Consider the following 10,483-nt stretch of genomic DNA (forward strand, 5'->3'; position numbering starts at 1 on the left):
AATGTGTACACTGTGCCCTGGGTTTATTCCGTGCAGAGGAAGCACTGTCCGTGTCCCGTCACCTGCTGTAAAACACTGACACCCGTGGGGGTCAGATAGTCCCGTTACTCAGAGGTGGCGCTTTCACACTAAGCGTTACCCATCTCGGCAAGGACCTCTTTAAGAATTGCTCGTGTCTTTCTTTCTTTCTTTTCTTTCTTTCTTTCTTTCTTTCTTTCTTTCTTTCTTTCTTTCTTTCTTTCTTTCTTTCTTTCTTTCTTTCTTTCTTTCTTTCTTTCTTTCTTTCTTTCTTTCTTTCTTTCTTTCTTTCTTTCTTTCTTTCTTCTTTCTTCCTTCCTTCCTTCCTTCCTTCCTTCCTTCCTTCCTTCCTTCCTTCCTTCCTTCCTAATCCTCACCTGAGGGTATTTTTTCCATTGATTTTCAGAGTGGAAGGGAGAGGGAGAGACAGAGAGAAACACCGATGTGAAAGAAACACATCAGTTGGTTGCCACCCCCACGCCCCCAAACAGGTCTGGGAGCCTGTAACTGAGGTAACATGCCCTTGACCAGAATCAAACCTGGGACCCTTCAGCCCACAGGCCGACACCCTATTCACTGAGCCAAACCAGCTAGGGCTGTGCGACATTTCTTAGAAGATTCTTTTCCCAGAAACTATATGTAGCTTTCAGACACCTCAGTGCTTCGGGATGTCCCACGGGAGGACCATAATTCAGCCATTGCCGAAGCCTTCAAGAAGGCCCAGGAGACAGGGGACAAAGTGGTAAAGGAAGTCACTGAGACTGTGGCTTACATATTCTTTGGGTTTTCCTTGAAATGTTCGTACAGGATTCAGGAAGATCACAGACCAACCTGATTGACAGGCCAGCAGGACAGGTTCAGACAGTTTGAGATGCTTCACATTCTGAAAGAGGCTTTGGAGAAGCTTGTCTGCTGGTCAGTCACAAAATCAGGCCAAGGAAGAATGAGGCTACTGCTTATTGGCTGTTGAAGCCACTGTTGAATCTTACTTCTGACACTTGTGTTAGGCCTAATTGGTGGGCAAGAATACTTGGCTTTCTCTCCTTCCTGCCACAAGTAGGTCATTACCATTAAGGTTAAACATATGTTTAAGTAGCATTTAGTTTAACATTGGATTTTAAAAAAGTAAATGAGGATGCTACACAGACATGCTCCCTGGACCAAACTGTAATTACAACTAAAATAAATAAAAAAAATACCATCCTGAACAATCAAATGAAGACTAGCTGGAGAGAACCCTGATAACCCAGGACAGAAAGTGGACACTGCATAGAGACTGGTAGGAAGGTCAGAGGCACGAAAGAGCTGGCCAGGCTCCCATAGATAGCCTGGAGACATGCCTCAGGTGTGGGGGTTGCCACTGAGAACTCTGAGGTCTAATTCTCAAGCTGAGAAGAGACCACCAGAACTGAGAAATTCCAGGAAGAGACCACCAGAACTGAAAAAGGTGCCCACATATTTTTCACATGGCTGTGAAAAATAGCAGGGTTGCTGTCTGCCTGACTGCTGAAAATGCAGTCACCCTCTTAAAGGGCCAACACACACAATTCTGTGTGCAGCCACTCAGCTTGTGCTCCAGTAGAGGGAGGGCAGAGTCGACTAGAGCTTTGTGAACAGAAGCCAGGGTTGGAGGCTTTGGGGTTAGACCTCAGAAGGCAGACACCCTGGTTTCCTGTGCTGAGTCATTCCCTCATGCTTCAGAGGGCAACTTTCTTAGGTAGATCTTTGCTATCCAGGCAGTTTTTGCTTGTGGGGAAGACAGTGGCCCCACCCTATTAGAAAACCTCTTGCCCCACCCTGTTGAGTTTCTGAGGCCCATTAAGAGATTGAGAATAACAATTAGCCTCCAGGAAGAAGCAATTGCCCCACCCTATTGGAAAACTTCTCACTCCACCTGTGGACTATTGCCTGAGGCTAGTCATGACTGAATCCAATCAGTCTGCAAGCAGAGGTGGGTCTCTGGAGGCTTTGAGTCTTTGCCTGATCTAATTAGTCAGAAACATCATTTGACACTGTCCTGCACTAGAGATTGGAGGCATGGCAGATCCACCTAATACAGGGAGCCAAAATGGAGAGACAAAAACAACAACAACAACAACAAAAAATGAAAGAACAAGAAAATTCTTCAGAAGAAGAGCTAAATGAAATAGAGATAAGAACTTTATCAGACATCGAGCTCAGAATAATGATGACAAAGATGCTCAACAGCATGAGAAAAGATATAGTAACTATGAAGGATAACATAGCACTAATAAAGAACATAGTGGAAGGAATACACAGCAGATTAGGGCAAGCCAAGTGAATTAGAAGACAGGGTAGAAAAGTTCACTCAATTAGAGAAACAAACAAAAAAACAATTTTAAAAAAGGAGGACAGCTTAAGGGAACTTTGGGACAACATGACACTTAACAATATTCACATAATAGGTGTGCTAGAAGGAGAATAAAGTTTGCAAAGGATAGAGAATGTGTTTGAAGAAATAATGGCAGAAAACTTCTCCAATATGGTGAAAGAAAAGTCACACTGGTTAAGGAGGCACAGAGAATCCCAAGTAAGAAGAACACAAACAGGCCCACGTACAGACACATCATAATTAAAATGCCAAAAATTAAAGACAAAGAGAGAATCTTTAAAGGCACCAAGAGAAAAGCAAACTTTTACCTACAAAGGAGCTCGAATAAGGCTGTCAGCTGTTTCTCATCAGACACTCTATAGGGAATGGCATGAAGTACTCAAGGTAATGAAAAGTAAGGATCTTAAACCGAGATTACTATATCCAGCAAGGCTATCATTCAAAATAGATGGTGAAATAAAGAGCTTCCCAGACAAACAAAAAACAGCACTACAAGAAATGCTAAAGGGACTAATGTAATGAGAAGAAGAAAAAGAGAGAAAGAGGGAGAGAGAGAGGGGGGGGAGAGAGAGAGAGAGAGAGAGAGAGAGAGAGAGAGAGAAGAGAGAGAGAGAATCTAGGCATACAGCATTAAAAATGGCAATAAGTACTTACCTATATAATAAAAGACTAATATGCAAATTGATTGAATGGCAGAATGACCAGTCGCTATGATGCATACTGACCACCAGGGGGCAGACACTCAATACAGGAGCTCTCTCCTGGTGGCCAGTGCACTTCCACAGGGGGAGCACTGCTCAGCCAGAAGCCAGGCTCATAACTGGTGAGCGCAGCAGCAGTAGCGGGAGTTTCTCCTGCCTCCACAGCAGCACTAAGGATGTCTGACTGATGGCTTAGGCCTGGAGGGAGTGGGCCTAAGCCATCAGTCAGACATTCCCTGAGCACTCCTGGACTGTGAGAGGGTGCACCCGGGCTGAGGGGATCCCCCTCAGTGCACACATTTCATGCTGGGCCTCTAGTCAATAATAATCTTAAATGTAAATAGATTAAATGCTCCAATCAAAAGGCATAGGGTAGCTGCATGAATACAAAAACATGACCCAACTATATGCTGTGTACAAGAGACCCACTTCAGAACAAAAGAGTCACACTGGATGAGAGTGAAGGGATGGAAAAACACTTTCCATGCAAAAGAAAAAAGGAAAAAGATGGGTAGCAATACTCATATCTGACAAAATAGATTTCAAAATGAAGGCCATCACAAGCGACAACAAAGGTCCCTACATAGCCGAAACCGGTTTGGCTCAATGGATAGAGCGTCGGCCTGCGGACTGAAGGGTCCCGGGTTCGATTCCGGTTAAGGGCATGTGCATTGGTTGCGGGCACATCCCCGGTAGGGGGTGTGCAGGAGGCAGCTGGTCGATGTTTCTCTCTCATCGATGTTTCTAGCTCTCTATCCCTCTCCCTTCCTCTCTGTAAAAAATCAATAAAAAAATATATTTAAAGGTCCCTACATAATACTAAAGAGATCAATCCAACAGGAGGATATAACGCTGGTAAACACATATATAACCACTATAGGAGCACCTAAATATATTAAAAAAAACTTCTAGAGGAAGTTAAGAGAGAGATCAACAACAATACAGTCATGGTAGGGGACTTTAACACCCTGCTGACTTCATTGGATAGATCTGACAGACAAAAACTTAACAAGGAAACAGTGACTCTAAATGACACACTGGATCAGATGGATTTAATGGACATTTATAGAACATTTCACCCCAAAGCTGCAGAATATACATTCTTCTCAAGTGCACATGAGTCATTCACAAAGATAGACCACATGTTAGGACACAAAACAAGTCTCTACAAGTTCAAGAAGACTGAAATCATATCAAGCATCTTCTCAGATCACAGTGGAATAAAATTAGAAATCAATTACAGTAAAAGCACTCAAAAACATTCAAACACATGAAGGCTAAATAGCATGTTATTAAACAACTAGGGTCCCGGTGCACAAATTTGGGCATGGGTGGGGTCCCTTGGCTTGGCCAGCAATCAAGGCCTATGAGGGGGCAGGGTGGCTAGCCAGGGGGAAGGGCCACGGGAGGTTGGCCGGCCCACCCCCCAGTTGGGGCCAATGGGGGAGCCAGCTGGTTGGGAGAAGGCGTTCCAGGAGGTTGGCCAGCCGGGGGAGGGGCCATGAGACAATGGCCAGCCAGTGGGAGGGGCTGCAGGAGGCAGGCCAGCCATCTGGGGGGAGTGGCTGTGGTGGGAGGTTGGCTGTGGGATCACACTGACCACCAGGGGGCAGCTCCTGCATTGAGTGTCTGCCCCCTGGTGGTCAATGTGCATCATAGCAACTGGTCGACCAGTTGTTCTGGTTGTTCCGGTCATTTGGTCATAACAATTGCTTAGGCTTTTATATATATAAATGAATGGGTTACCAATGAGATCAAGAAAGAAATAAAAAATCTCTTGGAAACAAATGAACATGAACACACAACAACCCAAAATCTCTGGGACACAGCTAAAGCAGTCCTAAGAGGGAAGTTCATAGCACTAGAGGCCTACCTAAAAAAACAACCAAGAAAAATTAATAATAAACTATTTATCCTTACAACTTAAAGAATTAGAAAGAGAACAACAAGAAAATCTCAGAGTAAGCAGAAGGAAGGAAATAATAAAGATTAGAGCAGAAATAGATGGCATAGAGACTAAAAAAAAAACACCAATATATAAAATCAATGAAACCAAGAGCTGGTTCTTTGAAAAGATAAACATGATTGATGAACCATTAGCTAGACTCATCAAGAAACAAAGAGAGAAGACCCAAATAAATAAAATCGGTAATGAAAGCGTTGAAGTAACAACTGACACTGCAGAAATACAAAGGATTGTAAGAAAATACTATGAATGACTATATGCCAACAACCTGGACAATGTGGATGAAATGGACAAATTCCTAGAAAAATACAATCTCCCAAAAGTGAATCAACAGGAATCAGAAATCCTGAATAGGCCAATAACAACCAATGAAATAAAAGCAGTAATAATAAAAAAAAAACTCCCAGCAAACTAACGCCCTGGTCTGGGTGGCTTCTCAGGGGAGTTTTACCAAATATTTAAAGAAGAACTAACACCTATACTCCTCAAAATATTCCAAAAAATCCAAGAGGAAGAAACACTTCCAAGCTCTTTTAAAAAAATACATCTTATTGTTTTCAGAGAATAAGGAAGACAGAGAGATAAAAACATCAATGATGAGAGAGAATCATTGGTTGGCTGCCTCCTGCACACCCCACACTGGGGACTGAGCCTTAAACCAAGGCATGTGCCCTGACTGGGAATTAAACCATGACCTTCTGGTTCATAGGTCCATGCTCAACTACTGAGCCACGACAGCGGGGCCCAAGCTTTTTTTCTTTTCTTTTTTTTTTTTTTTTAATGAGGCCAGCATTATCCTAAAATCAGACGAAAAAGCGACAAAGAAAGAGAATTACAGGCAAATATCCCTGATGCGCATAGATGCTAAATCCTCAACAAAATATTAGCAAATCGTATCCAGCAATATATATATAATATTTTCTGGCGTATAAGATGACTTTTTAACCCAGGAAAATCTTCTCAAAAGTTGGGGGTCGTCTTATACGCCGGGTGTCTTTTTTTTTTCTTTTATTGTTTAAAGTATTACAAATAGTAGTACATATGTCTCCTTTTTTTTCCCCCCCTTGATCTACCCCCAGTCTCCCCTACCCCCCAGCACATGCCTTCATTTTTATTTGGTGTGTGTTGGAAGAGGGGTAGTCTTATACGGCGAGTATATCCCAAACTCTATATTTTAACTGGAAAAGTTGGGGTTCGTCTTATATGCCCAGTCGTCTTATACGCTGGAAAATACAGTATACACACACACACACACACACACACACACACACACACACACACACTAGTGGCCCAGTGCATGAATTTGTGCACATTGAAGGGAAATTAATTAGAAGAAATATTTTAATATCACTATTCACCCTTTCTCTATAATAGAAGTGTCAACCAAATTCACAATTGACAATGACAGATCAAAACACATATGTGCACTTGGCACTAGTGAGAGCTTTATAGATATAGAATAAACTTGCTTAATTAGACCTGCTTTCTGATTTAGCTAAATTTTTTCCAGCCCAGTGAAGCACCCAACTTCTCTTTCAGGTAATTGTCAACAACACAGCAGTAAATATCAATACGAAGCAAATTATTATTGTAGATCATTCATGGAGAACAAAAGGTAAAATATTTAACTGCAGCAGTGTTTGACTATGTTCTGCACAGTGAGAAAACCTGAAGTCATTTTTTTAAAAAATATATTTTATTGATTTTTTACAGAGAGAAAGAGAGAGGGATAGAGAGTTAGAAACATCGGTGAGAGAGAAACATCGATCAGCTGCCTCTTGCACACCCCCTACTGGGGATGTGCCCGCAACCAAGGTACATGCCCTTGACCGGAATCGAACCTGGGACCCTTGAGTCCGCAGGCCGACGCTCTATCCACTGAGCCAAACCGGTTTCGGCCCTGAAGTCATTTTCAAGTTGCACCATTTCCTTCTTCTTTTCATTTGGATCAAGTTTCTAAGCTTTCTAAATCTCCATTTTCCAGCTAATGAAAAGAAAATAGGATTCCACCGAGTCTCCTATCTACCTACTCCAGGACTGCTGTGAGGATCAAATGAGATGAGGCATGGGAAAACACTTCACAGACATTTGGTTAAAGCGTAAAATGTTTGCACCTGGCTGTAAAGCAAGTCAAGGTCCTGGGCTGAAGAAATTCCAAGGAGGTTAGTCGCTAGGGAGAGGAAGCCGGGCATTGCTACGTGACGTCATTACCCAGCGCCCACAGTTTCCAGGCTGGGCTGGGCTGTGGGCTGCATTTTGCGCCATGGGGTCTCAGCAGCATTGGATGCGATTTGGTGGGCTGTCCCTCCGGGGTGCTGGCGGGGCCTGTGTCCCACTTGGGGAAAGCCGGGTGTTGCTTTCTGGGCATCAGATCTGCGGTGCCATTTCTCTGCAAATGGCTAGTGCACGTCAGGGCAGTTCCTGTGTTGAGTGTCTGCCCCCTGGTGATCAGTGTGCGTCATAGCGACTGGTTGAATGGTTTGACACTTAGTATATTAGCCTTTTATATATATCTATCTATATCTATATCTATATCTATATCTATATCTATATCTATATCTATATCTATATATTTAATATATTTTTGTTGATTTCAGAGAGGAAGGGTGAGGGAGAGAGAGATAGAAACATCAATGATGAGAGAAAACCATTCATTGGCTACCTCCTGCTTGCCCCCTACTGAGGATGGAGCCTGCAACTGGGGCATGTGCCCTTGACCAGAATCAAACCTGGGACCTTTCAGCCCGAAGGTGGAGGCTCTATCCACTGAGCCAAACCGGCTAGGACTGGATCCAACAATATATTAAAAAGATCACACAGACTGGCTGCTTTGCACTGTTCCTGTGGCTGCATCTCCACTCGCAGCAACCACTTCTGCCACGCGCCTCTTCCGCTGCCCAGCTTCTTCACCAGAGTCCTCCAATTCTCGCTTTTTAGAAAAAATCCGCTGCATGGGATCATCAGCGTGCCCCACCATGTCAGACCGGCCGTGGACACCAGCTCCATCACCACCACCAAAGACTTAAAGAGAAGAAGGAGGTTGTGGAGGAGGCAGAAAACCGAAGAGATGCACTTGTGAATGGGAATGCTAATGAGAAAAATGGGGAGCAGGAGTCTGACAATGAGGTAGATGAAGAAGAGAAAGAAGGAGGGGAGAAGGAGGAGTAGGAAGAGGAAGGTGAGAAAGAGGATGGAGATGAAGATGAGGAAGCTGAGGCAGCTACGGGCAAATGGGCAGCTGAACCAAGAAACAGAAGACTCATGAGGATGACTGGACAGCAAAACAGGAAAAGTTAAACTAAAAAAAAAAGGCCTCCATGACCTATTCACCCTTCATTTCCCATCTTAGAACATAAACTTGGGCACCTTTGAGTAGAGACTCCGGGCCACCGGCCCGCCCACCCACCTTGGGCAGCGTCCCTGCAGATGGCACGCACTCTCCACTACTCAACCAAAACCACACCGGGAATGTGCAACAGGGGAGGAAAAAGAACCAAAGCTTCCAAAGCCCTGCTTTCTTTCTTTCTTTTTTTTTTTTATTTCTTTATTGATTAAGGTGTCACATATTTGTCCTCATCCCCCCATTCCCATCCCACACCCCTCCCCATGGATGCCCCAACCCTCTGTTGAACTTAAGCATTGGTTAGGCTCATATGCATGCACACAAGACCTTTGGTTGATCTCTCCCCCCTCCCCCTACCCTCCCCTATCCTCCCTCTGAGGCCCGATAGTCCGATCGATGCCTCCTTGTTTCTGGTTCTGTTCTTGTTCATCAGTCTATGTTGTTCATCATTTCCCCTAGATGAGCGAAATCATGTGTCACTAGAGATATACTTATAAGAATTGAATGTGCGACGAGCAATAATAGTTATGCTGACAGGCAAATGAATCAGTCTGTAGTGAGTTTCTTTCTGGTCCAACAGTTCTTTTGAGACCCAATATCAATGTCCACCAGTTCCTTATGAGTACATGTCGGCACTGACCCCTCAGCTCTGGATGGTGGACAAATGGTGGTAATGCAGGTCCGACTCCCTCTGGTTTGGTCTCGGCCGGGTCCAGGGGCACGGCTTCACCCGGATCCAGGGGCCCACGGCCTCACCCAGACCCGGGACCCAGCCTCACCCGGATCTAGGGGCACACGGCCTCGCCCAGACCCAGGATTCAGCTTCATCCGGACCCAGGGGCGCATGGCCTCATCCGGACCCAGGGGCGCGTGGCCTCTCCCAGACCCAGGGTCGCGTGGCCTCACCCGGATCCAGGGGCCCACGGCCTCACCCGGACCCGGGACCCAGGCTCACCCGGATCCAGGGGCCCACGGCCTCACCCGGACCCGGGGCCAGACTCATCCAGATCCAGGGACCCACGGCCTCACCCGGACCCGGGACCCAGGCTCACCCGGATCCAGGGGCCCACGGCCTCACCCGGACCCGGGACCCAGGCTCACCCGGATCCAGGGGCCCACGGCCTCACCCGGACCCCTGCTTTCTTTCCTAAAAGTACTTTAAAAAAGGAAAATTTGTTTGTATTTTTTATTTTCATTTTATATTTTTGTACATATTGTTAAGAGTCAGCCATTTTTAATGATCTTGGGATGACCAAACCAGCCTTTGGAGGGTTCTCTGTCCTACTCCTGACTTTATTTGTGGTGTGACCATGTTCATTATAATCTCAAAGGAGAAAGAAAACCTTGTTAAAAAAAAAAAAAGCAAAAACAACATCTATTCCAAGCATTCAAGTAACTTTTTGTGTATGTACTTAGCTGTATTATAAGCAGTTGGTTTGTATGAGATGGTTAAAAAGGCCGAAGATAAAAAGGTTTCCTTTTTTCTGTTTTGGTCTATGAAGTTGCTGTTTATTTATTTATTTAAGCCTTTTTGATGTATGTGTGAAACAATGTTGTCCAACAATAAGCAGGAATTTTATTTTGCTGAGTTGTTCTAAAAACAAGAAAATCATACACCATGACCAAGTGGGATTTATTTCAGAGATGCAAGGCTGGTACAATATTCACAAACCAATAAACATGATAAATCACATAAACAAATTGAAAGACAAAAATCACATGATAATATCAATAAATGCAGAAAAAGCATTTGACAAAATCCAACACCCACTTTTTATAAAAACTCTCAATAAAGTGGGAATAGAAGGACCTTATATCAACAATATATATAACAGCCCTGACTGGTGTGGCTCAGTGGATAGAGCGTCGGCCTGCGAACTGAAAGGTTCCAGGTTCGATTCCCGAGAAGGGCATGTACCTCGGTTGCAGGCACATCCCCAGTAGGGGGTGTGCAGGAGGCAGCTGATCGATGTTTCTCTCTCATCCATGTTTCTAACTTTCTATCCCTCTTCCTTTCTCTCTGTAAAAAATCAATAAAATATATTTAAAAAAACAAAAAACAAACAAACAGAAAAACAATATATATGACAAACCTACAGCAA

General features: G+C 44.2%; 1 pseudogene across 1 annotated transcript; it reads left to right on the plus strand.

Annotated features, from left to right (window-relative positions):
* The first annotated feature begins 2,741 nt into the window (after positions 1-2,741).
* On the plus strand, positions 2,742-8,303 carry LOC307112503 (annotated as a pseudogene). The gene is made up of 2 exons: positions 2,742-2,755; positions 7,976-8,303. The product of its transcript is annotated as an uncharacterized misc_RNA (transcript).
* The last annotated feature ends 2,180 nt before the right edge of the window (positions 8,304-10,483 follow it).

This window comes from Cnephaeus nilssonii (assembly GCF_951640355.1).
Source record: "Cnephaeus nilssonii genome assembly, chromosome: 16".
Lineage (NCBI taxonomy): Eukaryota > Metazoa > Chordata > Mammalia > Chiroptera > Vespertilionidae > Cnephaeus > Cnephaeus nilssonii.